Consider the following 27,169-nt stretch of genomic DNA (forward strand, 5'->3'; position numbering starts at 1 on the left):
GCAAGAACTGTCTGGGGAGACGGGAGGGTCAGCATGGCTAATTTATCTGCTAACTACGGAAAACACCGTTTATGGTAAGCAAACTTGCTCTTTTCCCGTAGATAAGCAGCCTGAATTAGCCATGCTGTCTGGGAGTCCCCAGAAGATGGCTTGAGCGCAACGTTCTTGATCATGTCTGTGATGAGTTTTGTTATGCGCTCAAGATAGTGGATAAGGCATGCGCACAGTTCCTTGTTTGGTTCTTCGCGTTAGGAAGTGCCTGTTTCAAGAAACTTTGTGCTCATATAAGCATCGGCTGCTGTGAGTTTGTCCAAACAGTAGTGGGTGGTGAATGAATGTAACGAGGATCAGGTGGCAGTCTTGCAAATGTCCAGAATGGGCACGTCACGTAGGTGAGCTATGGAAGACCTGGTGTGCTTTTGTGATGAAGCTAAGGACTCTGAGCATTTCTGGTAGCAGACTCGTATGCAGTTTGAGATCTAAGTTGACAGGGTTCTCTTGGAAACAGGTAGTTCTGGAGCATTAGTGTTAAAGGAGACGAAGAGCTGTGATACTCTGTTGTCGGAGACTGTTCTGCGTTTATAGTAAGCGAGTTCCCGCTTACAATCCAGTGAGTGTAGTCTACGTTCTGCATCATTGCTATGAGGCTTAGGGCAGAAAGTTGGAAGAGTGATCGACTGGTTGAGGTGGAAAGATGAGACTCCTTAGGGAGGAAGCTGGGATGTGTACGTAACGTTACCTTGTCATGATAAAATTCCAAATATGGAGAATAATGAACCAGGGCTTGTAGTTCACTGACCCATCTTGCAGAGGTGAGTGCGACTAAAAAGAGTACCTTCCATGAAAGGAATCTGGGATGACAAGTATCCAGAAGTTCGAAGGGTGGCAACATGAGTTGTTCAAGCACAATATTTAAATCCCAAAGTACGGGAGGCTTCTGGATTGGTGGGCGTAGACGTAGAACACCTTTCATAAATCTCGAAACGAGGGGGTGAGAGGATATCGGTGTGTCATTGAGCAGAGAGTGATACGCTGCTATGGCACTTAGGTGGACTCTGACTGACGCCGTGGCTAGCCCTTTTTGGTAGAGTAAATGAAGGTATGCCAATAGTCGTTCTGGTGGACAGGTGAGTGGGTCCATTCCGCTGTCCGAGCACCAAGAGGCATACCGTGCCCATTTCCGTTAGTAATTTATTCTCGTGGAGGGCTTTCTAGAGGAGATCAGGATATCTTGGAGCTGAGATGACAGGACTAAGTCTTGGAAATCCAACCTTTCAATCTCCATGCCGTGAGATTTAGAGTGGAATGGAGTGGATGCAGGAGGAAGCCTCCTTCTCGGGTGAGGAGGCGAGGGTTGCTTCCTAGGGGAATCAGCCAGTCCACTGATAGCCGAATCAGATAAGAGTACCACGGTTGTCTGGGCCATGCCGGAGCGATTAGAATGAGATCTGCGTTGTCTGTGATACACTTCTGGACCATGCGAGATATCAGGGGTATTGGGGGGAAGGCATACAGCAGACCTTCCATCCAGTCTATGAGGAACGTATCCTGCGCTAGTCTCAGGGAGCTGGGATATACCGAGCAGAAAGTTTGGACCTTGCAATTGCGTTCCATAGCGAAAAGATCAATGTGTGGCCAGCTCCAAGTTTGAAAAAGTTTGAGCGCCACATCCTGATGAAGTTCCCATTCATGGGGGTGAAATATTCTTCTCAGTTTGTCCGCCCTGGCGTTGTTGATACTGGGTAGGTAGGTGGTCTGCAGGGTAATGAATTTTTTGTTTGGCCATTCCAGAATTTTTGTTTCCTTGCATAGGGTCCAGGAACCGGACCCTCCTTCTTTGTTTATGTAGAACATGGCCACCTGATTGTCCATGTGGATCATGACTGTTTTCCCCTTTAGTGTTGTCTTGAAGGCTCGGAGAGCATTTCGAATTGCTCTCAGATCCAGTAGATTGATTTGCTGCGTGCGTTCCCAGGCGGACCATAGGCCGCCTGAGTTTGCAGACGGATTAGGTGAGCACCCTATCCTTTGGTGGACGCGTCTGTGGTGAGTAAATGATATGATGGACTGGGGGTCGCAGCAGGGCTCCTACTGTGAGAGCTGCCGGTGTCAACCACCAGACCAAGCTTTGCTTCATGCTGGGAGAGATGGTGACTGGCACAGAGAGACGGTTGGAGAACTTATTCCATTGGGTATTTAGGCCCCATTGCAGAAGTCGCATGTGGAGACATGTGTAGGGAACCACATAGATAGCTGCCGCCATATGTCCCAGGAGGGTTAAGATCTGGCAAGCAGGGGCAGTGGTAGACTGCCGTAGGCGGTGAGCAAGCGCTGTCAAGTTGAGAACTCGCACTCGGGAAGGAAGGCTCTGTCCATTGAGGTGTTGATATGGGCTCCAATGAACTGCAAGGCTTGGGAGGGTTGCAGGTTCGATTTCTTGTAGTTGATCATTAGGCCCAAGTCATCCAGGCATTTGATGGTAGTAATGAGATTGGCCTATAGGAGAGATGGGCTGGGGGCTACCAGTAGCCAATCGTCCAGAGAGGGAAATATTTGGATTCCTTGTCGTCGAAGGTGAGCCACCGCTACTGCTAGGCAATTGGTGAAAACTCTGGGAGCCGAGGAGAGGCCAAATGGGAGTACATTGTATTGAAAGTGGCAGCCAATGGCCGTAAATCAGAGGTAATGCCAGGAAGCCGGGTGCATCGGTGTGTGGGAATAAGCATCCTTGAGATCCAGGGAACACATCCAATCGCTGGGCTGAATGAAGGGAAGAATGGACTTGAGGGACATCATCTTGAATTTTTCCGTCGTCAAGTGTTTGTTGAGCGCTCGGAGATCCAGGATGGGACGTAACCCTCCTGATTTCTTGGGTATAAGAAAGTACTGGGAATAGAATCGTTTGTGGAACTCCCCTACGGGAAGTTCATGGATGCACTGTTGTTGGAGTAAACTGTTGATCTCCAGGTGCATCTGATCATAGTGCGCAGGTGGGTGTCTTGTACGCACTAGGTGTGGAGTGGGGGGAATGGATTGGAAGTTTAGGGAGTAACCTTCTTGTATTATACGTAATACCCAGAGGTTGGATGTGATGGTCTCCCATGCAGGTAGGAAATGGGACAATCTAACCCCAACAGGGAGCGGTATTGGTGGGTTTCATCTCCCTAAAAATGGTGTGATGGTTTCAGGGGATTTGGATCCTGTACTGGCCGAGGTTGCCTCGGAGTACCCTGATGCTGTCTAGCACCCTCTGTTTGCGAATACTTAGGGCAATAGGTAGACAAGTGTGGTGGCCGTGAAGCAGGATAAGGTCTGAAGGGCCGGCATTGATATGATGGTTTGCGGTAAGACTGAAAATACCGCCTCAAGGATGATGGGTCAGATGGAAAAGTCAGGGACATAACTGCCATTTTTTGTACTTTTAATTGTGCTACTGTTTCCCGGAATTGGTCACCAAAAAGATTATTGTGAAGACAGGGCAGGTCTGCGAGTTTTTCATGCACATCCTCTTGGATGGCACTGGCTCGCAGCCATGCAAGTTGTTGTACCGCGATGGCTTTGGCTGTGGATTTTGAATATGTTTCAAACCCTTCGTGCATCGTTCATATCAAATGCTGCAGGCCTTCTTCCATATGGTGGAACTCTCCAGGGAGTTGCTGGTCTGGAGATGCTTCCTGAAGTCGAGGCTTCAATGATTGTAAGCACTCAAAGAGATATTGGGTGATTACAAATTGATGCTGTTGTATTTTAGCATTAAGCATTCATGATTGGTATGCTGTTTTGCTGAAGTCATCCATGTATTTAGAATCTTTCCCGGGAGGTGTATTCGAATGTAGGCAAGACTTTTGAACTCTCTGTATAGCAAATTCAACAACTACTGAAGCATGTGGCAATTGTTTGTGCAAATAATATGAAGATTGTCGCATTCTGGATTTAAGTTCGGACTTCCTGGAAGAGGAAGGGCCTGATAGGGGGGTCTCCCAGGCTCTCTTCATGACGGAATCCAGGACCTCATGCGATGGTAGAGCAGTAGGTTCTGCCCGGTTCTCAAAGATCTTTAGAAGGCCAAGCAAATTGGCTCTTGGATCCAGAATCTTTTTAGTTTCAAGGTGCTGTCCCACCTTTTTGAGGAACTTTGAATATGTCAGATCCTTTGGAAGAGAGACTGGTTCCAGTTGTTCCTCCGGGGCGGGGGGGGGGGGGGGGTCGGAAGAGTATCCTGTTGAGGAACCTGGTGATTTTGTCTGAGGTGATTTGTCTCCGAGAGGAGGAGAAGGAGGAGGTTGTACTGGTGTAGGCCCTGGGCTGGGGCTGTCCTGTGGAGATGTTGGAGCATCATGCGGTGTTTCTGGTAGACGTTCACCTTGAGTCTCTGCTGTGGCTAAGAATTGAGAGAGAATGAGTGAAATCTGTGATATCACGTGCGAGGCTAATGTGTCATGGGGTGGTACGTTGGGTTGAATTGACGCACCCCTTGGGGGAGCTTGAGGCGGTAGGATGGGTTGCTCCGTCTCCAAGTCTGGAGTTCTGGGCAATGTTGATGTCTTTGTCTTCTTTTTTAGCGGCTCGCAGAGGCCCGATGTTCGAGACATCGAGGAGGCTGGAGAGGCGTCCGGAGAAGATGATGGAACATCCGCATCAACTATTAGGAGAGGCGATGGTTCTTTTTTCCTCTTGTGCCCTGATATATGTTTCTTTGGTGATTTTAAATATGTCTGCGTTGATGGAGTCAGCGTTGACAGAGATTTGTGATGGTGCGTTGGTGCTGATTTGCTTTGATGCTCCGAAGACTTGTGTAAATGCTTTGAGCCCGAAGCATGGCTCCTGCTGCTGGCACCAGACGCGTTGGTGCATCGATGATGCGTCGGAGCCTCGACACTGATGTTGTCTTCGATACTTTAGGTGTGTCCCCTGCACTGTACATCTGAGTCGCTGGTACTTGCTTCGCAGTTGATGCAGTCTAGGCAGGAAGCCCCACCGAACAGCCCGTGGATGCACTGACTCTTTTGAAGGACAGAGAGGTCCCGGGGAGGATCGTGCCGACTCCTAAGAACATAAGAAGAACAAAAGAACATGCCATACTGGGTCAGACCAAGGGTCCATCAAGCCCAGCATCCTGTTTCCAACAGTGGCCAATCCAGGCCACATGAACCAGGCAAGTACCCCAAAACTAAGTCTATCCCACGCTACTGTTGCTAATAATAGCAGTGGCTATTCTCTAAGTCAACTTAATTCATAGCAGGTAATGGACTTCTCCTCCAAGAACTTATCCAATCCTTTTTTAAACACAGCTACACTAACTGCACTAACCACATCCTCTGGCAACAAATTCCAGAGTTTATTGTGCATTGAAAAATAATTTTCTCCAATTAGTTTTAAATGTGCCTGTTACAGTTTTGGCTGCAGTGCAACCGCCTCACCACCAGGGGTCCCTCTAGTGCTGGCTCTCCTGACAGGCCCAGGCCATCTCCCCTGTCCACTCTATGTTCTGGGTTGGCCCTTATAACCCTGCCTGACAGTTACCTTGGTGCTTCGGCATCGAGCTCACCTGGGCTCCCTGCTCTAGCCTTGTGCGGCCTTCGGGCCTTTCCTTGCCTTGCCCTGCGCGGCCTTCGGGCCTTTCCTTGCCTTGCGCTGCCTTCGGGCCTTCTTCCTCGCTTTTCTTACCTGGCCTACGGGCCTTCTGACCTGCCTTGCTCTGCTTACGGTGTGTGGCCTACGGGCCTTCTGTGTATGTGTGGCCTACGGGCCTTCTGACCTGCCTGCTCTGCTTACGGTGTGTGGCCTACGGGTCTTCTGTGTATGTGTGGCCTACGGGCCTTCTGACATGCCTTGCTCTGCTTACGGTGTGTGGCCTACGGGCCTTCTGTGTGTGTGTGGCTTACGGGCCTTCTGACCTGCCTTGCCCCGACTACGGTGTGTGGCCTACGGGCCTTGTGTGTGTGTGTGTGGCCTACGGGCCTTCTGACCTGCCTGCCCTGCTTACTGTGCCCTGACCCAGCCTGAGCCTAGACACTGCTATCTGCCGCCTGCCCTGACCCAGCCTGGACCCAGACTCTGTTTTTGCCATTCCTGTCTCTCTCAACCTGGAGCCACCCTTCTGGGTGGTGTTCACGACTCCTGACCGGAGCCCAAGCGTAACAGTATGCCGAAGCCACCAAATTTCCAGGTGAAGAGATAGGTCTTGGTACTACCGGTGAGCCAATTTTTTCTTTTTCCTTCTACTCACATTATGCCTCAGCCTCCAAGTTTTTATGTCTGTGCTTGTTGCCAGACTTTGAATTATCCCAGTTACAAGAACTGTCTTGCCTGTCAACTCTCAGACCAAGAACACTGGGTATGCAGTGGTTGTCATAAGAGGAACGTCTCAGTCTATCAGGAATGTTTAAATTGTTTAAATCCTAAACCAGGGTGGTGGAAATGCTCCTGTCTTCCGTGTCTGTTACCACCAGGCAAACCCTGCCCCCGTTGTTCTGCTTTAGGATCAGCTGTTCCATTAGAAAAAACAATCAGCTCTCCTAACCGGTATTCTGCTTCTGGCTCCACTAAAACAGACATTTTAGCTGGCAGTTTGTGGATAGAAAAACCCAGGACTTACCTGGCCAAGAAGGCTTCTGTGACACCAGTGCAAGAGCCTCAGGAACAGGTTTCTCTCAAACGGAGAGAGTTGATTAACTCTAGCAGGGCTCTGCTTCCCACAGCTGCTGTTGAGACACTAACGAACACATTCCCTAGACGTCCTAGAACTGCCTGTGCCTTCTCTAAACTGCTCCTCCAGAAACAAAATAAGGAGCCTCAGAGTTTGGCTCGAGGTATCAAGCCCACAGCAGTGCAACCTGTGTCTTCTATGTGCACTGCTTCTAACCTTGCTGCTCTGCCATCTGAGCCTGTTTCATCACCCCAAGAGGGGGCCAAGCCTGCTGCGTCGCCCCAAGAGGGGTCCGAGCCTGCTGCATCACCCCAAGAGGGGGCCAAGCCTGCTGCATCGCCCCAAGAGGGGTCCAAGCCTGCTGCATCGCCCCAAGAGGGGTCCGAGCCTGCTACATCGCCCCAAGAGGGATCCAAGCCTGCTGCATCACCCCAAGAGGGGGCCGAGCCTGCTACATCACCCCAAGAGGGATCCAAGCCTGCTGCATCACCCCAAGAGGGATCCAAGCCTACTGCATCACCCCAAGAGGGGGCCGAGCCTGCTACATCACCCCAAGAGGGGTCCAAGCCTGCTGCATCGCCCCAAGAGGGGTCCAAGCCTGCTGCATCGCCCCAAGAGGGGGCCAAGCCTGCTGCATCGCCCCGAGGAGGATCCAAGCCTGCTGCATCACCCCAAGAGGGGGCCGAGCCTGCTGCATCGCCCCAAGAGGGGTCCGAGCCTGCTGCATCGCCCCAAGAGGGGTCCGAGCCTGCTGTATCGCCCCAAGAGGGGGCCAAGCCTGCTGCATCACCCCAAGAGGGATCCAAGCCTGCTGCATCACCCCAAGAGGGGGCCAAGCCTGCTTCATCGCCCCGAGAGGGGTCCGAACCTGCTACAACGCCCGGAGAGGTGTTCGAGCCTGCTTCATCGCCCCGAGAGGGGTCCGAGCCTGCTTCATCGCCCCGAGAGGGGTCCGAACCTGCTACAACGCCCGAAGAGGTGTTAGAGCCTGCTTCATCGCCCCGAGAGGGGTCCGAGCCTGCTTCATCGCCCCGAGAGGGGTCCAAGCCTGCTTCATCGCCCCGAGAGGGGTCCGAGCCTGCTTCATCGCCCCGAGAGGGGTCCGAACCTGCTACAACGCCCGGAGAGGTGTTCCAGCCTGCTGTTTCATCCCGAGAGGGGCCCGAGCCTGCTGCACTACCCCGAGACGAGCCTGTTAAACTGGTCCTGCTGCCACCCCCGGAGGGGCTCAAACCGGTACCACTAACAGACTTTCTGACTCAGCCATCTGAGCCTGTTGAATTGCTCCAGCTGTTGCTGCCCTCGGAGGGGTCTGATTTCATTTTTGAGTACCCCCTGCTAAGATGGGACCCAGGAGGAGGGGGAGGCCTTGCGGAGGGGGTACTGTTACAGTTTTGGCTGCAGTGCAACCGCCTCACCACCAGGGGTCCCTCTAGTGCTGGCTCTCCTGACAGGCCCAGGCCATCTCCCCTGTCCACTCTATGTTCTGGGTTGGCCCTTATAACCCTGCCTGACAGTTCCCTCGGTGCTTCGGCATCGAGCTCACCTGGGCTCCCTGCTCTAGCCTTGCGCGGCCTTCGGGCCTTTCCTTGCCTTGCCCTGCGCAGCCTTCGGGCCTTTCCTTGCCTTGCGCTGCCTTCGGGCCTTCTTCCTCGCTTTTCTTACCTGGCCTACGGGCCTTCTGACCTGCCTTGCTCTGCTTACGGTGTGTGGCCTACGGGCCTTCTGTGTATGTGTGGCCTACGGGCCTTCTGACCTGCCTGCTCTGCTTACGGTGTGTGGCCTATGGGTCTTCTGTGTATGTGTGGCCTACGGGCCTTCTGACATGCCTTGCTCTGCTTACGGTGTGTGGCCTACGGGCTTTCTGTGTGTGTGTGGCCTACGGGCCTTCTGACCTGCCTTGCCCCGACTACGGTGTGTGGCCTACGGGCCTTCTCTGTGTGTGTGTGGCCTACGGGCCTTCTGACCTGCCTGCCCTGCTTACTGTGCCCTGACCCAGCCTGAACCTAGACACTGCTTCCTGCCGCCTGCCCTGACCCAGCCTGAGCCTAGACACTGCTTCCTGCCGCCTGCCCTGACCCAGCCTGAGCCTAGACACTGCTTCCTGCCGCCTGCCCTGACCCAGCCTGAGCCTAGACACTGCTATCTGCCGCCTGCCCTGACCCAGCCTGGACCCAGACTCTGTTTTTGCCATTCCTGTCTCTCTCAACCTGGAGCCACCCTTCTGGGTGGTGTTCACGACTCCTGACCGGAGCCCAAGCGTAACAGTGCCACATGCTAACTTCAAGGAGTGCCCCCTGGTCTTTCTATTATCCAAAAGAGTAAATAACTGATTCACATTAACTCGTTCTAGACCTGTCATGATTTTAAACACCTCTATCATATTCCCCCCTCAGCCGTCTATTCTCCAAGCTGAAAAGTCCTAACCTCTTTAGTCTTTCCTCATAGGGGAGCTGTTCCTTTCCCTTTATCATTTTGGTCACCCTTCTCTGTACATCCTCCATTGCAACTATATCTTTTTTGAGATGCGGCAACCAGAAATGTACATAGTATTCAAGGTGTGGTCTCACCATGGAGCGAAACAGAGGCATTATGACATTTTCCGTTTTATTCACCATTTCCTGTCTAATAATTCCCAGCATTCTGTTTGCTTTTTTGAATGCCGCAGCACACTGAACTGACAATTTCATGTGTTATCCACTATGACGCCTAGATCTCTTTCTTGGGTGGTAGTTCCTAATATGGAACCTAACATTGTTTAACTATAACATGGGTTAATTTTCCCTATATGCATCACCTTGCACTTATCCACATTAAATTTCATCTGCCATTTGAATGCCCAATTTTCCAGTCTCACAAGGTCTTCCTGCAATTTAAAACAATCTGCTTGTGATTTAGCTACTCTGAACAATTTTCTATCATCTGCAAATTTGATTACCTCACGTGTCTTATTTCTTTCCAGATCATTTATAAATATATTGAATACAGATCCCTGAGGCACATTTATAAATATATTGAATACAGATCCCTGAGGCACTCCACTGCCCACTCCCTTCCACTGAGAAAATTGTCCATGTAATCCTACTCTTTGTTTCCTGTCTTTTAGCAAGTTTGTAATCCACGAAAGGACATCACTACCTATCCCATAACTTTTTACATTTACTAGAAGCCTCTCATGAGGAACTTTGTCAAATGCCTTCTGAAAATCCAAATATACTACATCTACCGGTTCACCTTTATCTACATGTTTATTAACTCCTTCAAAAAAGCAGATTTGTGAGGCAAGACCTGCCTTGGGTAAACCCATGCTGACTTTGTTCCATTAAACCATGTCTTTCTGTATGTTCTGTGATTTTGATATTTAGAACACTTTCCACTATTTTTCCTGGCACTGAAGTCAGGGTAAACAGTGGAGTGCCTCAGGGATCTGTACTTGGACTGGTGCTTTTCAATATATATATAAATGATCTGGAAAGGAATACGACGAGTGAGGTTATGAAATTTGCGGATGATACAAAAGTATTCAGAGTAGTTAAATCACAGGCAGACTGTGATTCATTACAGGAGGACCTTGCAAGACTGGAGGATTGGGCATCCAAATGGCAGATGAAATTTAATGTGGACAAATGCAAGGTGTTGCATATAGGAAAAAATAACCCTTGCTGTAGTTACACGATGTTAGGTTCCATATTGGGAGCTACCACCCAGGAGAAAGATCTAGGCATCATAGTGGATAATACTTTAAAATCGTCGGCTCAGTGTGCTGCAGCAGTCAAAAAAGCAAATAGAATGTTAGGAATTATTAGGAAGGGAATGGTTAATAGAACGGAAAATGTCATAATGCCTCTGTATCGCTCCATGGTGAGATCGCACCTTGAATACTGTGTACAATTCTGGTTGCCGCATTTCAAAAAAGATATAGTTGCGATGGAGAAGGTACAGAGAAGGGCAACCAAAATGATAAAGGGCATGGAACAGCTCCCCTATGAGGAAAGGCTGAAGAGGTTAGGGCTGTTCAGTTTGGAGAAGAGACGGCTGAGGGGGGATATGATAGAGGTCTTTAAGATCATGAGAGGTCTTGAACGAGTAGATGTGACTCGGTTATTTACACTTTCGAATAATAGAAGGACTAGGAGGCATTCCATGAAGTTAGCAAGTAACACATTTAAGACTAATCGGAGAAAATTCTTTTTCACTCAACGCATAATAAAGCTCTGGAATTTGTTGCCAGAGGAGGTGGTTAGTGCAGTTAGTGTAGCTGGGTTCAAAAAAGGTTTGGATAAATTCTTGGAGGAGAAGTCCATTAATGGCTATTAATCAATTATACTTAGGGAATAGCCACTGCTATTAATTGCATCAGTAGCATGGGTTCTTCTTAGTGTTTGGGTAATTGCCAGGTTCTTGTGGCCTGGTTTTTGGCCTCTGTTGGAAACAGGATGTTGGGCTTGATGGACCCTTGGTCTGACTCAGCATGGCAATTTCTTATGTTCTTATGTAGTTTCCCGGATTACCCCTGGAGCCCTTTTTAAATATTGGGGTAACATTAGCCACACTCCAGTCTTTAGGTACAATTGATGATTTTAATGATAGGTTACAAATTTTTACTAATAGGTCTGAAATATCATTTTTTAGTTCCTTCAGAACTCTGGGGTGTATACCATCTGGTCCAGGTGATTTACTACTCTTCAGTTTGTCAATCAGTCCTACCACATCTTCTAGGTTCACCGTGATTTGGTTCAGTCCATCTGAATCATCACCCATGAAAACCTTGTCTGATACGGGTATCTCCCCAACATTCTCTTCAATAAACACTGAAGCAAAAAAATCATTTAATCTTTTTGCGATGGTCTTATCTTTGCTAATTTCCCCTTTAACCCCTCTATCATCTAACGGTCCAACTAACTCCCTCACAGGCTTTCTGCTTCTGATATATTTAAAAAAGATTTTACTGTGAGTTTTTGCCTCTAAGGCCAACTTCTTTTCAAATTCTCTGTTAGCCTGTCTTATCAATGTCTTACATTTAACTTGCCAATGCTTATGCATTATCTATTTTCTTCTACTGGATCCTTCTTCCAATTTTTGAATGAAGATCTTTTGGCTAAAATTGCTTCTTTTACCTCCTCTTTTAACCATGCCGGTGATCGTTTTGCCTTCTTTCGACCTTTCATAATGTGTGGAATACATGTGGACTGTGCTTCTAGGATGATATATTTTAACAATGACCTCGCCTCCTGCACACTTTTTACCCTTGTAGCTGCTCCTTTTAGTTTTTTTCTATTTTTCTCATTTTAGCAAAGTTTCCCTTTTGAAAGTTTAGCACGAGAGCTGTGGATTTGGTTACTGTTCCCCCCTTCCAGTCATTAATTCAAATTTGATCATATTATGATCACTATTGGAAAGCGGCTCCACCACTCTCTCACCAAATCCTGTGCTCAACTGAGATCTAAATTGTCTCCCTCTCTCGTTGGTTCCTGAACCAATTGCTCCATAAAACTGTCATTTATTCCATCCATCTCTAGCATTTCCCAATGATACATTTACCCAGTCAATATTGGGGTAATTGAAATCTCCCATTATTACCGCACTACCAATTTGGTTAGCTTCCCTAATTTCTCTTAGCATTTCATTGTCCGCCTCACCATCTTGACCAGGTGGATGGTACTATACTCCTTTCACTATAGTCTTTCCCAACACAAAAGGGATTTCTACCCATATAGATTTGATTGTGCATTTAGTCTCATGCAGGATGTTTATCCTGATGGACTCTATGCCATCCCGGACATAAAGCCCCACACCGCCTCCTGGGTGCTCATCTCTGTCATTGCAATATAATTTCTACCCCGGTATAGCACTTTCCCATTGGTTATCCTCCTTCCACCATGACTCTGAGATGCCAATTAAGTCTATATCATCATTCACTGCTATACATTCTAACTCTCCCATCTTACTTCTTAGACTTCTAGCATTAGCATACAAACATTTTTGTTTGTATTTTCATTCTGCTTTTTAATTGATAGGTATAAGTTAGAATTTTTTAACTCAGGTGAGTTTTTAGTTACAGGCACTTTGACTACTTTTCTTATTATTGGAACCTCACTGTCGGGATACCCTAATTCTAATGCATCATTAGTATCCTTTGAAGATACCTCCCTCCGAACCATGTGCTGCTGAGCGACTGTCAGCTTTCCCCTTTGTTCTAGTTTAAAAGCTGCTCTTTCTCCTTTTTAAAGGTTAGTGCCAACAGTCTGGTTCCACCCTGGTTAAGGTGGAGCCCATCCCTTCGGAAGAGACTCCCCCTTCCTGAAAAGGTTCCCCAGTTCCTTACAAAACTGAATCCCTCTTCTTGTACCATTCATCACATTCACGCATTGAGATTCCGGGGCTCTGCCTGTCTCTGGAGACCTGCGCGTGGAATAAGGAGCATTTCAGAGAATGTTACCCTGGAGGTTCTGGATTTAAGCTTTCTACCTAAGAGCCTAAATTTGGCTTCCAGAACCTCCCTCCCACATTTTCCTATGTCGCTGGTGCCCACATGTACCACAACAGGCAGCTCCTCCCCAGCACTGACTAAAATCCTATCTAGGTGACGCGTGAGGTCCGCCACCTTCGCACCAGGTAGGCATGTTACCAAACGATCCTCACACCCATCAGCTACCCAGCTGTCTACATGCCTAATAATTGAATCTCCAGCTATGACGGCCGACCTAACCCTTCCCTCCTTGGCAGTAGGCCTTGGAGACACATTCTTGGTGCGAAAGGACAATGCACCACCTGGAGAGCAGGTCCGTGCTGCAGGATCCTTTCCTGCTGCACCAGGTTGATGCTCTCCGATCATGAGACCTTCTTCCTCCAAGGCAGCACCAGGGCTGCCAGTCTGAAGTTGGGACTTGGCTACTATGTCCCTGAAGGTCTCATCTATATACCTCTCTGTCTGCCTCAGCTCCTCCAGGTCTGCCACGTTAGCCTCCAGAGATCGGACTCGTTCTCTGAGAGACAAGAGCTATTTGCATCGCATGCACATGTACAATTTCTCACCGGCGGGTAAAAACTCATACATGTGACACTCGATGCAAAAGACTGGGAAGCCCCCCTCTTGCTGCTGGACTGCTGCCATCATCTTAAATTTGTTCAGTTCCTAGTTAAGTTTTAGGTTGCAATGGGAGTAGGAATGTGTCTAATTAACGTCCTTTAAATTAATTAGTGAATTCACTATATGTCTGGTAGTGGCCTACAAGAGAATGATCAAACTCTCAATAAGGTTTGTTGTTTTTTTTTGTGAATGTGGCACCTGCCTACAAATTAAAGGATGAGCGAGGGGTGGGTGAGCGAGGGGTGGGAGGGTTGGGAAATACAGTCTAACTTCAGTTAGTCAGCCAGAGTGACTCACTCTTGATTAACAAATGTTGGTACCTAATCAAACCAAATCACACTACCTTAACACCTTTCTGAGGTGAGTGCTGAAGTTTTCAACCTTTTTACTTAGGTATACACTGCTCCTAGCTTATTTCTAGCTTCTGGCTACTTTTTTTTTTTTTTTTTAATATAGAAACATTCTAACTTCTGCTGCCTTACAGACTATTAAAAATAAACACACTAACTACTGCTTATTAGCTGCCTTCCTATTTAAAAATACAAACAGTCTAACTTCAGTTTATTCCCTGCCTTACTGACTATTAAAAGCACAAACACACACACACTAAATAATATTCCCAAAAAAAATGTCCCAAGCAAAAACTTACTGATTCCTTACAGCCACCAGCAAGGTGATCCTCTCCTCTCAGTGCTCCCCCGAAGCAGCCTCTCTTAATTTTTGAATTCTGGCAGCTCTCTGCCTCTGGGCACGTGGGGAATAATAGAAGGACTAGGGGGCAATTCCATGAAGTTAGCAAGTTGCACATTTAATACTAATCAGAAAAAATTCTTTTTCATTCAACGCACAATAAAGCTCTGGAATTTGTTGCCAGAGGATGTGGTTAGTGCAGTTAGTGTAGCTGGGTTCAGAAAAGGTTTGGATAAGTTCTTGGAGAAGTCCATTAACGGCTATTAATCAAATTTACTTAGGGAATAGCCACCGCTATTAATTGCATCAGTGGCATGGGATCTTCTTAGTGTTTGGGTAATTTCCAGGTTCTTGAGGCCTGGTTTGGCCTCTGTTGGAAACAGGATGCTGGGCTTGATGGACCCTTGGTCTGACCCAGCATGGCAATTTCTTATGTTCTTATGACATATGGCCACAGTCCCTGCAGTTAGCCTGATTATGATTTGGTCCCAGGTAAATGTAGCAGCGGGTATGTCCATCTGTAACGGACGTGATCTTCCCGCACTGACAGAATTTGAATCCCGGTGGACGCGGCATTTTCTGACAATCGATGGAAAAAATCAATGTATATGTAGTTAAGCCTAAGTACAACGAATTGAGGCAGTAAAATACACCTCTGTTTCTTTATTTTTTTTACATCACAAAAACTGTCTGAGGAGACAGAAGAGCTCCGTGTGCTGTCAGGCTCGCGGGAAAAAATGGATTGAGGAGACTGAGAGAAGCGGGGGAGGTGCCAAGCAGGCACACACTACACCAAGACTCAGATCTTTACTTTGAGAGCTCCACCATCTACAGGACCAGAGAACATCCCAGACAGCTTGGCTAATTCATGCTGCTTATCTACAGGAAAATGTATTTGAGGTAAATCAGCATAAAGAGAGCTGCAGTAGAGGGAAAAATGAGGGCTTGGCATATGGTACAGAAGTTACCAGATTGTAGTATTGGCTTAAGCATGAGAAGACCTGTAGTCTGCTGCTGGACACAGATGGCAGCAGGCATTCGAAGGCGCCACTGAAACTAGCCAGGAATGTCTCTCCCACACTGCCAAATCATCCTGCTGTGGCTTTCTCATGCAGATGCAATTATAATTGCAGCACATGTCTACCATTACTAGCTTCAGTCTATGTTTTTAGATTTCTTTTATAAATTTTACATTTGGTTTTTATTTTTAAGTTATTATTTGATGTATTTTATTATTTTATTATTAATATTTAATGTTATTAAGTTACAGTGTTTAGAATGTAAACAATGAATACGATGGTATATAAAAGCTGTTAAATAATAAATAAATAGCCATCAAGCTCATGGGGATCACCCTGCAGGTTAATGAGAGGCTGCCAATTAGTAATCACATGTGTCATGGAGATACCTTCTTTGCTTGATAAATCTCTTGTACCAAGGTGGACCACTCTGTCAATTTATCTGTAGGCTAGAGACCATTTGCACAACTCAATTTCAATACCAAAGAATGTCAAGGTCCTGATGGGATCCTTCAACTTATTTCTGGACACTGATATGCCAAGAACTCGGGCTAGAGCTTGAAACCCCTGGAAAAGCTCACTAGCAGAGGAGCCATAAAGGCCCAAGAGCATGAAGTTGTCTAGGTAATATGCTGTTGATCCATGTGAAATGAAGAGCCTCCCAGTATTTAAACATGTTGAATATCTCAAAATATGGTCATGAAATAAAGCAGTTCATGGGCATACACTTATCAAAGTAGAAAGCTCCGTTGAATTAGAAGCCCAGAAATAGCAAGCTGTCAAAGTTCATGAGAAGCAACAGAAATGTTCATCTTGACCATGAAAGCACACTTTCCACACTCTTTAAACATATCCATTGCACTGTTGAATGAGGTATGTATTGCATGGGATACGTCTCAGGGAGGAGAAAATCCTTTATGGAGCACCCCAGTGGGTAAGACAGCTTGTGAATTAATACATACTTGTCCGGCTCTTTCTTTGGTACCACTGACAAAGGGGCCAGAATCATCTATGGGAATGGCATATTGAGAAAAAGAATGACTAGTTTAATGTGACCACTAATATATTAATATCAGTCTCTACCAAATCTGTATGAAGTTATATTGAATAGTTAAAATATTTTTCTTTATTTTTATCACAAAAATTTTTTTTATTCCTTTTTTATATTCATTTTAATTGAGCGGAAAAGACCTCAGTACTGATAAAGATCTGATTTTGCAGAATCTAGACAACCAGTTGTTGCAATCACCGGTCTTGTAATCTCTTATTTTTTAGCCAATTTTACTTAAAATCTTTTACTGCAATCTTCTATGAATTTCAATCAATGATGAAGCCACTCTGTATGTACGTCTATCTAGACTTGAATCAATATGACTCGAGTGGCTTTTTCCACTTTGAAATTCAAAAACTTATTATTGTATTTTATGAAAAACTCCTAAACAAGAGACTTAAGCGTCTTAACAGCATCGTGTATTCAGCTGTAATGCCCAACTTTCACTTGCTCTAAGAATGGAGACATAAATATCTTCAATGCGTTCTTGATGCTTATGTTTATCCAACAAATACATGAACCGATAGAGCACTTATCTTGTCACTTGCTCCAGAGTGTTATTTCTGCTCTTCTTAGCAAGAGTGTGCCTTATGAAACAGTATATCTCCTCAGCCAATGTTGTCAATGTTTTGCTAACGCTGCATCAGGGCAGGTTTAGTGTACTATCGATAAGGCCCTATTACGTGTTTCCATTAATCATAGTTTTTTAAAAGATGTATCTGAAATGTAGTCATAGACCAGAGGGTTTGAGTAGTTTGATAGAGAGTGATTAAATCAGCCAAATATGAAGGACCGTTTCCTCTGACTATGTTAAAAATAAGTAAAGGCTTCTTAAATTTGATGTGTTGGATCACTGGCAGCCAGTGTAGCAGTATCAATACTGGAGTTATGAGATCCCTCCTATTATTGTGCACTATTAAACACTTTAAGGTGGGGTGACAAACAGCAAATGAGGAATGCCCCTTCCAATGTCCTGACTACAAGAGCCTGAGGAGCAACCTCATGTACCGGAAAACACAGAGTTCAAGGGATACTTCCTACTTCTGTGCTTCTCTCTATCACTCTCTCCCACCCCTTGACATCTCTGCCAGCCCTGGAGTTGTGCATTCATGCTCTTTTCCAAGGACACAGAGGCGGTTAATGTCTCCAGAGATTTCTGTTGCTCTGTAATCCGCTGGGCCAGGCCAGGAATGGCCTGCAAGGCTGCAAGCTGTGCTGGGTCCATGGAGTTAGCAATCTGTTCTACTTTGGACATTGAAGTGTGGGCCCCTGGTTGCTGTAAGAAATGATACCTCCCACAGGGCTATGCCCTGTGGGGACTTGCAGTGATAGGCTAGCTCTAAGCAGAGATGGACACAGAGAGAAAGCTTTATTGTACTGCAAAGTAGATGGTAACCCGAGGATCGGGTGATGATTCCAGCTAGGAGAGAAGAACCCAGATGATGATGTTCCGTCTGAATGTTGCAGAGAGGAAAATGCAGTTCCTCGGTCTCACCAGACCCGCGGTGCACGACAGGTCGAGTCTCTAAGGAGAGAGAGATGAGACAAAGCAAGATAGAACAAGAGCGGTAGAACTCTCTCTGATGCTGGTAGTTGTAGTAAGGGAGAGCCCCGAGGAGCGGAGGTCTTGGACAAGCAAGGCCCCCGAGGAGTTGGTGCCGTAAGTGTCCTGGTAATAGGTAGACAACCCCGAAGGGAAAGTAGGAGCAAGGCAAGGTCCCGAGGAGCAGGTACCTTAGGCGTCCTTGTTGGTAGCAGATAACCCCGGAGGGTATAGAGGAGCGAGGCAAGGCCCCCATGGAGAGGGTGCCTAAGTCATCCTGGAGCGAGAGTACACAGAGCAGAAGCGTCTGATAACGAGGAGAGATCAGCATAGAGGATTCCTTGCTAACTCGTAGTTGGAATCGAGAATGGAGTTTAAATACCAGAGCTAGTGACGTCATGTGGTGGGGATGCCCCTGAGGTTCTCGCCATGACGCACGTAATGGATGGGGCTGCGTGCGTGTCCTAGATGACTCCTGGAGAAAGATGGCGAACGCAATCGCCCATGCCGGACCGAGAACGCTAGAGGGTTCGGTGTGGAGAAGCGGAGGCAGCCATCTTACCAAAACGGACTGAGTCAGGCAGAAAAAAGGTAAGCAACAGAGGGTGCAGCCGTCTGCGACCGACAGGCACAACACACATTCAACACTTAAGTAATAAACATGCCATACTAATCCAGCTTACACCTGGAATTCAAAACAGCAACAAACTAGCATACGAAAAGGCAACAATGCAAATATTGCAATGTACCCTAAAACACCAATATGCTTCCTATAGGGAGAAACAAATTAGAAAACAGAAGAAGTTGGACTGCTACAAATCACTACATAGAAAATACATACTAGCAGAATACCTCACTTCAGGCACAAATACGAAAAACAGGCAGATCCTCACCAAATACAAGATAAGTGATCACATACCAGAAAAAGAATAATATTCATTAGGCCGGTGAGTGAACAGTTGGCTGGAAAACTTGTCTCATATATTCAACAGTACAAAAGTCCCGCTGAATATGTTAGACTAAAGTTAACTGGCTAACTGTTCACTCACCGGCCTACTGAATATTATCCTTTTTCTGGTACGTGATCACTTATCTTGTATTTGGTGAGGATCTGCCTGGATAACTAAAAAACCTAATTGGCTATATGTGGCCAGATATCCTACCTCTTACCCAGATATTTTCAAAAGATAATTAAGTGATGACCTTCTCCAAAAAAACCCCAAAATCTTAACTGCAGGCATCCTAGCTCAATTTCCAGTTCCCCACCACAAATTTCACAACCCCTTCGCTGGCCAGAACCTACCCAGAAACCCCTGTAAACAACCCCCCCCCCCCCCTCCAAGGTTTAATATGCACCTGTCAACCAGCCCTCCTTCTCCTTCCTGCCAGGTAAAAATTTAAAAAAATACAGCCTCCATGCTTCTTGCCATATACCCCTGACATCACCACCATGCCACCAAAGCTCTTCCACCCACCCAATATGTGCATGTTAGACCATGCTAAAACCCGGGATTGCAGTTCAGAGCAATCCTGGGTGCTTCTGTGTTATTTTCCTAGTAAAATTTGAAAATTGGTTAAGTTAGCTGGATACCTGCCATGCTTCAGAATGCCTCTTTTTTTATCCAGCTATAATTTAGCCAGATGAGTGTTTGAATATTTCTAAACTTGCCATTTTGATGGCTAACTTGTGAGTTGTCCATCTAAATAGATTTTGAATATTGACTTCAGAAAGATGTAAACAAAAACTAAACTGCAAACCCTAAAAAGACAGATTCTATATGCACTGCAATACTGGAGAAACAGAAACAGAAATTAATGTCTTCTTGTGCTATGCAAACTACAAAGAGATCAAAGAGGCACATTTCAAAAAGCTGATAGAAAAAATCCAAGACTTCTCCGAAAAAAATGAGCAAGAAAAACTCTGTCTAATCCTGGGTAAAGAGAAGAAACAGTGGCTATAGCTGGAAAATATGTGGTATCTTGCCACCAGGCCAAAACTGAAACCTTTCTGGGATAATACGGACTAGTACCAAAACCTGAGACATGTCCCTGATGCTGTACTTTCTGTAACCTGTACTTTTATTGACTTATTACTATTTTATAATTTTTTTCCTTCTTGTCCTACCCTTTTATTTTAATCATTCTGTATATTACTTTGGCAACACATATAAAATTGTTGGTTAAAAAAGTTATCTGATTCTGTTCTCTGCTGCCTGAGATTAGAGGTAATGGCCAATAGACTTGGGGTATGGGACTTGTGCCCATACCTAGTGATGCCCCTTGCTGCGAAGTGAATGTGCTCCAATGCTGGCTCCCCACTCTGCTACAGCCATGTCCAATAATGACAAGACTGCACTCTTGAAAGACATTCAGAGTGCCGAGGCAATTGCTCTAAGCTGATTGTGCATACTGTTTTCTTATTTTGGGTGAATGCAAGATTATGCTGAATTTTTCAAGTACATGTGCTTCTGCTGTGTACATTATCAAATGTCTTTGTGAATTGTAATATTTGGGCAAAACCATGTGGGCTGCTAGGATTTCTATTATAGAACATAGGAGCTGTCTCTATAGATCAGTGGTTCTCAACCCTGTCCTGGGGACCCCCCCCAGCCAGTCGGGTTTTCAGGATATCCACAATGAATATGCATGAGAGAAAATTTGCATACACTGCCTCCATAACATGCAAATTTTCTCTCATGCATATTCATTGTGGATATGCTGAAAACCCGACTGGCTGGGGGGGTCCCCAGGACAGGGTTGAGAACCACTGCTATAGATTGAAGACAGATGCTCCAACCATGGCCCATTATTTGATAAAAAAAATTGCTGATTTGTTCTTTAGAGTAATTAAAAAATGGTTCATTTGAGTTTTTGGAAGTGGGCGTGGGGGGTGGAATGAATGAGACATCTCTTTTTTGAAGTCTGTTCTGCGCTACGGATTAAATAATGAATTGGACTGCACGGTTTTCTTGTGATCAATTGTTTTTACTGTATTCTTTTTTTTGTTTGGAGGAGGATCATTATTTCATTTGGTGAGTTTTATGACCATGAAAGAGTTTTGTAATTCCATGTTTAGACTTGTCACTCTATGTTGACTTATAACCAATCAGACTGATGCACTATTAGGCCCACCTTCTCTTGTGAATGATAAAAGCCTTTGCATTTCTTCTCAGGAAGAGTTGTGGCAGGAAGGCGTGTAGTCTTATAGAAATCTGGACATGCAAATTCTTGGATGAAGTTCTGTTGATCTCCACTGGCAGCTGTTAGACCCTGATCCATCCAGATTCACTTAGGACAATGTTTTTTCACCTGCTACTTTTTGTTGATTTGCCTCTTTCCCTCCCAGCCAGGACCACTGCTAGCTTCACCTCTTTGGTGATGTCTTCGGGCATGGGCTATATGCTGCAAAGATGTCTGAAGCAGAACCTGCTGTCTTGCTTCTCTGATCTACCAGTGCAGCTCTGCTGGACCTCTAATCCTTAGATTCCCTTGGAACAGTGTGCTTTCGTTTGCTGCTGGGTCCTGACATCTCTTCCCCCACCAGCTAGGACCACTGCTAACCCTACCCCTTTGGTGACATCATTGGGTGCAGAACTCTATGGCTGGTGAAAATTCTGGAGGAATCATCCCTCTGTCACAAGCATGAAGGAGCACCACAAAGAAGCTTGCCTCTTTGTGTACACTGAGTCCCTGATGCCATGGTCTTTGAGTTTTAGATGTTTCTCCGTATGTTACCCTTGGTCTTTTTTCTGTTTCCATTTTTTGCCATCATTTCAGCTAATATTCTACCTGAACGATTGTTCTGCTGGATAAATTAACATTTTATTGTTATTGTGTGTTTCTCCACTTAATGCACCCATTACTGAGAAGTTCTCTGTAGTTTTGGGCCATGGCAGGTACAGTAATATCTATCAGGGTAGGCTCAAGAGGTCATAACAACTGCAATTAGATCTATTGTCCATTCCTTTTGCTAAACTTACCACTGAACCTTTACTATGTACACTTGTGGTATATATATATAATTGCTAGATCAGTCTAATCAGAAGTGCCTTCATTGGACTATAACTATGAAGTTAAACGTAAACCAGAACAGTAATTAACTAACTTTTGATCCCCCTATGTTTAACAACAGTTTAAACCTTTTTAAAACTCTGTTTATCCCTTAACATGTAACCTTCATATTTGTAAACCGTTATGATGGATTTATAATGATGAATTCGAATGACGGTATATAAAACCCGATAAATAAATAAATAAAAAATTTATGACCTTCTGCTAGACAAACAGCCTATCCTATGTATCACTGAAACATGGCTGATAGAAACTAACAATTTTTATTATCTCAGCTTTGTCCATCAACTTATTCTATTTTCTCTAAACCGCAGCTTCACAAATGCAGAGGCCGCTTACTTATTGCTATTCAAAACCTCATCTCTCTATCAAGGGCTGACATGGCATTGGAATTGGATGATTAGTATAAAACACTTATGCTGTCAACTAAGACCTGGAGAATCTGCCTTTTCTATTGTCCTCCAGGGCTCCTTATGGCTAACTATGCCCCAGTGATTGAAGCTCTGATCGCTTCTAAGCAATTTTATTCTCTCAGCAATTTTAATCTTCGTGCAGCCATCAGACCCCTCTCTATATCCTGTGAAGGTTTTCTATCACATAGTAAGGAGGAGGGTGTGAAGCCAGTCAGTAATGCTGTTCCATGTAAAATGAAGTAACGACAATACGAAGGATTTCTCAAGACAACAGCTTTATATAATAAGTTTCAAAAAAATATAGAGGTACAGTCCCCCAACACGGCTGTGTTTCGCTGTGTGGGCTGCATCATGTGGGATCCAAGAAGAACAATTTCCAAAGAGCTTTTAAACAAAAAAAAAAATTCTAAATAAGAACAGCGGCATATATGACAGCTAACGATGAACAAGGGAAGTCACAAAACACATATCCAAAACAAAGGTGTGAATTTCTGAGCTTTTCTAGGCTTTTCTAAGGGGAGGCATCCTGTAAGGAATTATTAAGAAAAAACAAAGTAAAAAGATGAAGTAAAAAACTGTAATGAAAGCAAAAGTACTATGATAGCAAATATAAAACCTAACCATACCGCATGTGGCTTATAGATTCACAAGTTCAATAATATGCTGTAAAACATAATAACAATGAAAATTATTACAAAAAATAGAAATATAGAAAAATATGTAATCAAAACCTTCATAAAAGTAAAGCAAATGTTGCTTACCTGTAACAGGTGTTCTCATATGACAGCAGGATGTTAGTCCTCACATATGGGTGACATCACCAGGATGGAGCCCAATCACGGAAAATTTCTATCAAAGTTTCTAGAACTTTGACTGGCCCTTACTGGGCATGCCCAGCATGGCACTAACCCTGCAGCCAACAGGGGTCCCCCTTCAGTCTTATTTGATAGCTACAGGTAGTGCGGAAAAAATAAAACAACAAAACGTTACGAACCCAACACCGTGGGGTGGCGGGCGGGTTTCGTGGGGACTAACATCCTGCTGTCCTGTGAGAACACCTGTTACAGGTAAGCAACACTTGCTTTCTCACAGGACAAGCAGGATGGTAGTCCTCACATATGGGTGAGTACCGAGCTGAGGATGTCCGAACATGCACCGAATGTACCCAACGGCGTGCAACAGGCACAACAACTGGGGTGGAATTTGGTAGAGGGCATTCTGAACCCCACCGGGCAGGCAGAAGGGTGTTGGTACGTCATGTTGGAAATAGGTTACGCAGGACAGATTGGCCAAAGATGGAATCTGGTCTTCCAGCTTTGTCCAAGCAATAGTGGGCTGCGAAGGTATGGAGAGAGCTCCAGGTGGCAGCACTGCAAATGTCAGGAAGCGGCACCGATCTTAGATGTGCTACTGAAGTCGCCACGGCCCTCACAGAATGTGCTTTAACACGGTCTTGAAAAGGAATGCCTGCTTGCTGGTAGCAAAAAGATATGCAGTCCCCCAACCAGGAGGAGAGAGTCTGCTTACCCACAGGTTGCCCTAATTTGTTGGGATGGAAAGAGACGAATAACTGAGCGCTCTTCCTGTGGGCAAGTGTACGGTCTAGATAGAAAGCTAGAGCCCATTTACAGTCAAGGGTATGCAGAGCCTGTTCCCCTGGATTGGAATGGGGCCTGGGAAAAAAGGTAGGTAGTATGATGGATTAATTAATGTGAAACTCCGAAACTACCTTGGGTAAAAACTTAGTGTGAGTGCGGAGTACCGCCCGGTCCTGCAGGAGTTTAGTGTAAGGCGGATAGGTAACTAGGGTCTGTAATTCACTAACCCTGCGAGCTGAAGTGATAGCCGAAAGGAAAATCACTTTCCATGTGAGATATTTTAGGTCACAGGAGTGAAGAGGCTCGAATGGTGGTTTCATGAGCCGAACAAGAACCAGGTTAAGGTCCCAAATAGGGGCCAGAGGACGTAAAGGTGGCTTGATATGTAGCAAGCCCTTTAAAAATCGTGTTACGAGGGGTTGTACTGATACAGGGACATCCCCGACACCTTTACGGAAGGCGGCTACCACACTGACATGCATTCTGATGGAAGAGGTTTTTAGACCTGACTCTGACAAATGCCAGAGATAGTCCAAAAACCTTGGGATTGGACAGGAAAAGGGATCAAAGGACTGTGAAGTGCACCATGATGTGTACCTTTTCCATTTATAGGAATAAGATTTTCTTGTGGAAGGTTTTCGTGAAGCAATCAGGACACGAGAAACCGAATCTGAAAGGTTAAGTGTTTGAAGGATTAACCTTTCAACATCCATGCCATCAGGGACAAGGCCTGAAGATTGGGATGGCATAGGCATCCGTCGTTTTGAGTGATCAGATGCGGGTCCGTTCCCAAGGGAATGTGCCTGCGGATGGAGAGATCCTGGAGTATTGGAAACCACACTTGGCATGGCCAGTGAGGTGCTATCAGGATCATGGTTCCTTTGTCCTGACGTAGCTTCACAAGAGTCTTCGAAAGAAGAGGAAGTGGAGGGAATGCATAGAGCAGACTGGTTGCCCACGAGAGGAAGAATGCATCTCTGGGCTGAGAGCACTTGCTCCGAATGAGGGAGCAGTAATTGTCCACTTTGTGGTTCTGAGGGGATGCAAAGAAGTCTGTCTGGGGGTATCCCCATTGGCGAAAGATGGAGTTCGCTACCGAGGGGTTGAGAGACCACTTGTGTGGTTGGAAGATGCAACTCAGTTTGTCTGCCAAGACATTGTCCACTCCCGGCAAGTAGGTGGCCCTGAGGTACATCGAGTGGGAGAGCGCTTCCGCCCAAATCTGCGCAGCTTCCAGACACAGGAGGAAGGAGCCTGTGTCTCCCTGCTTGTTGATGTACGACATGGCCACCTGGTTGTCCATCTGAATCAGGATGACGTGATTTGATAGGCATTCCTGAAAAGCCCTGAGAGCATATCGCATTGCTCGAAGTTCTAGGAAGTTTATTTGATGTTTGGCTTCCTGTGGAGACCAAGATCCTTGTGTCTGTAGATTGTCCACGTGGGCTCCCGACCAGAGGTTGGAAGCTTCGGTGGTGAGAGTGAGTTGAGGATCAGGCACTTGAAAAGGCAGTCCCTGGAGGAGATTGGTTTGATCTTTCCACCAGGCGAGAGACAGACGGAGTGAGTTGGTGATGTGGACAATGGTCGACAGAGGCTGAACAGCTTGAATCCATTGTGACCTCAGAGTCCAATGCATGAGTCTCATGGCCAGACGGGCCATTGGAGTAACATGGACGGAGGACGCCATGTGTCCTAGCAGAACGAGGAATTGGCGAGCTGTTGCTGTATGTTGAGACTGCAACTGGTGAGCGAGGGCCACGAGTGTTAGCGCTCGTTGTCGAGGTAGAAAGGTTTTTGCCTGTAAAGTGTCCAAGTCTGCCCCAATGAACGACAAGTTTTGAGATGGGGTTAAATAGGATTTCCCGTAATTGACAAAAAATCCTAGAGAAATTAAAGTGTGTAGAGTGAAATTGAGGGACGACTGAGTGGCTTGCTGGGTTGGAGCCTTGATTAACCAGTCGTCCAGATAGGGGTAGACATGCACACCTTCTTTCCTGAGGAAAGCTGCTACAACTACGAGACATTTGGTGAAGACTCGTGGTGCAGACGCTAGGCCGAAAGGAAGCACTCGATATTGATAGTGCTTTGGGCCTACTAAAAACCTGAGGTACTTGCGATGAGTTGGAGTGATCGCAATGTGTGTGTATGCGTCCTGGAGGTCCATAGAGCACAGCCAGTCTCCTTTTTGTAGAAGAAGTAGAAAACTTTTCCCGCTGGAGGTACTTGTTGAGAGCACGTAGGTCCAGAATTGGACGAAGCCCCCCGGATTTTTTTGGGATCAAAAAGTACCGGGAATAGAACCCTTGGCCTTGCTGCGAGAGTGGGACGGGTTCTTTTGCTCTTAACTGGAGAAGAAGGAAAACCTCCTGCTCCAGAGGGACAGAGTGGTCGTTTACTCTTCACGCTTGTAGAGGTGGTGAATCCGGTGGAAGAACAAGAAAGTTCAGGTGGTAACCCTGAGCAATGATTGCTAGCACCCATTGGTCGGTTATGATTGATTGCCACATGCTGTGAAAGTGGCACAATCGACCTCCCACTGGTATGGCTGGCAGAGGAATCAGGCTGCTGCTCTCCAAGGGAACGTCAAAAACCTGAAGCAGGCCCCGGCTGGGGCGCTGCTTGCGGCTTTTGCTTCCGGGGCTGGCGGGGCTGAGATTTCTGATAAGGCCTCGTAACTCGGGACCTTGTTGGTGGAGGATAGTACTTCCTTGGGTGGAAGAATGACTTCTTAGAGTCCTTCTCGAAGGACTGTCTAGAAGGAAAGTCAGAAGGTATCGATGAGAGCTGTTTGAGGGTCTCATGATGGTCCTTTAATTCAGCCACTGTTTGCTGGATCTGCTCACTGAACAGATTGTCTCCTACACATGGTAGGTCAGATAGCCTGTCTTGTACTTCTGGGCGAAGGTCAGAATATTTGAGCCAGGCCCATCATCTTGCCGAAATAGCAGCTGCAGACACTCTAGTAGAGGTGTCGAAGATATCGTAAGCTGTTCTTATCTCATGCTTTCCTGCTTCAAACCCCTTGTTGATACGGATTTGAAG

At 46.1% G+C, this 27,169-nt stretch overlaps 1 protein-coding gene across 4 annotated transcripts in view; it reads right to left on the reverse strand.

Annotated features, from left to right (window-relative positions):
- The window catches only part of SLF1 (SMC5-SMC6 complex localization factor 1), a 358,950-nt gene that overhangs the window by 48,841 nt on the left and 282,940 nt on the right, over window positions 1-27,169 (reverse strand). The window lies entirely within an intron of this gene.

This window comes from Rhinatrema bivittatum, chromosome 1 (assembly GCF_901001135.1).
Source record: "Rhinatrema bivittatum chromosome 1, aRhiBiv1.1, whole genome shotgun sequence".
Lineage (NCBI taxonomy): Eukaryota > Metazoa > Chordata > Amphibia > Gymnophiona > Rhinatrematidae > Rhinatrema > Rhinatrema bivittatum.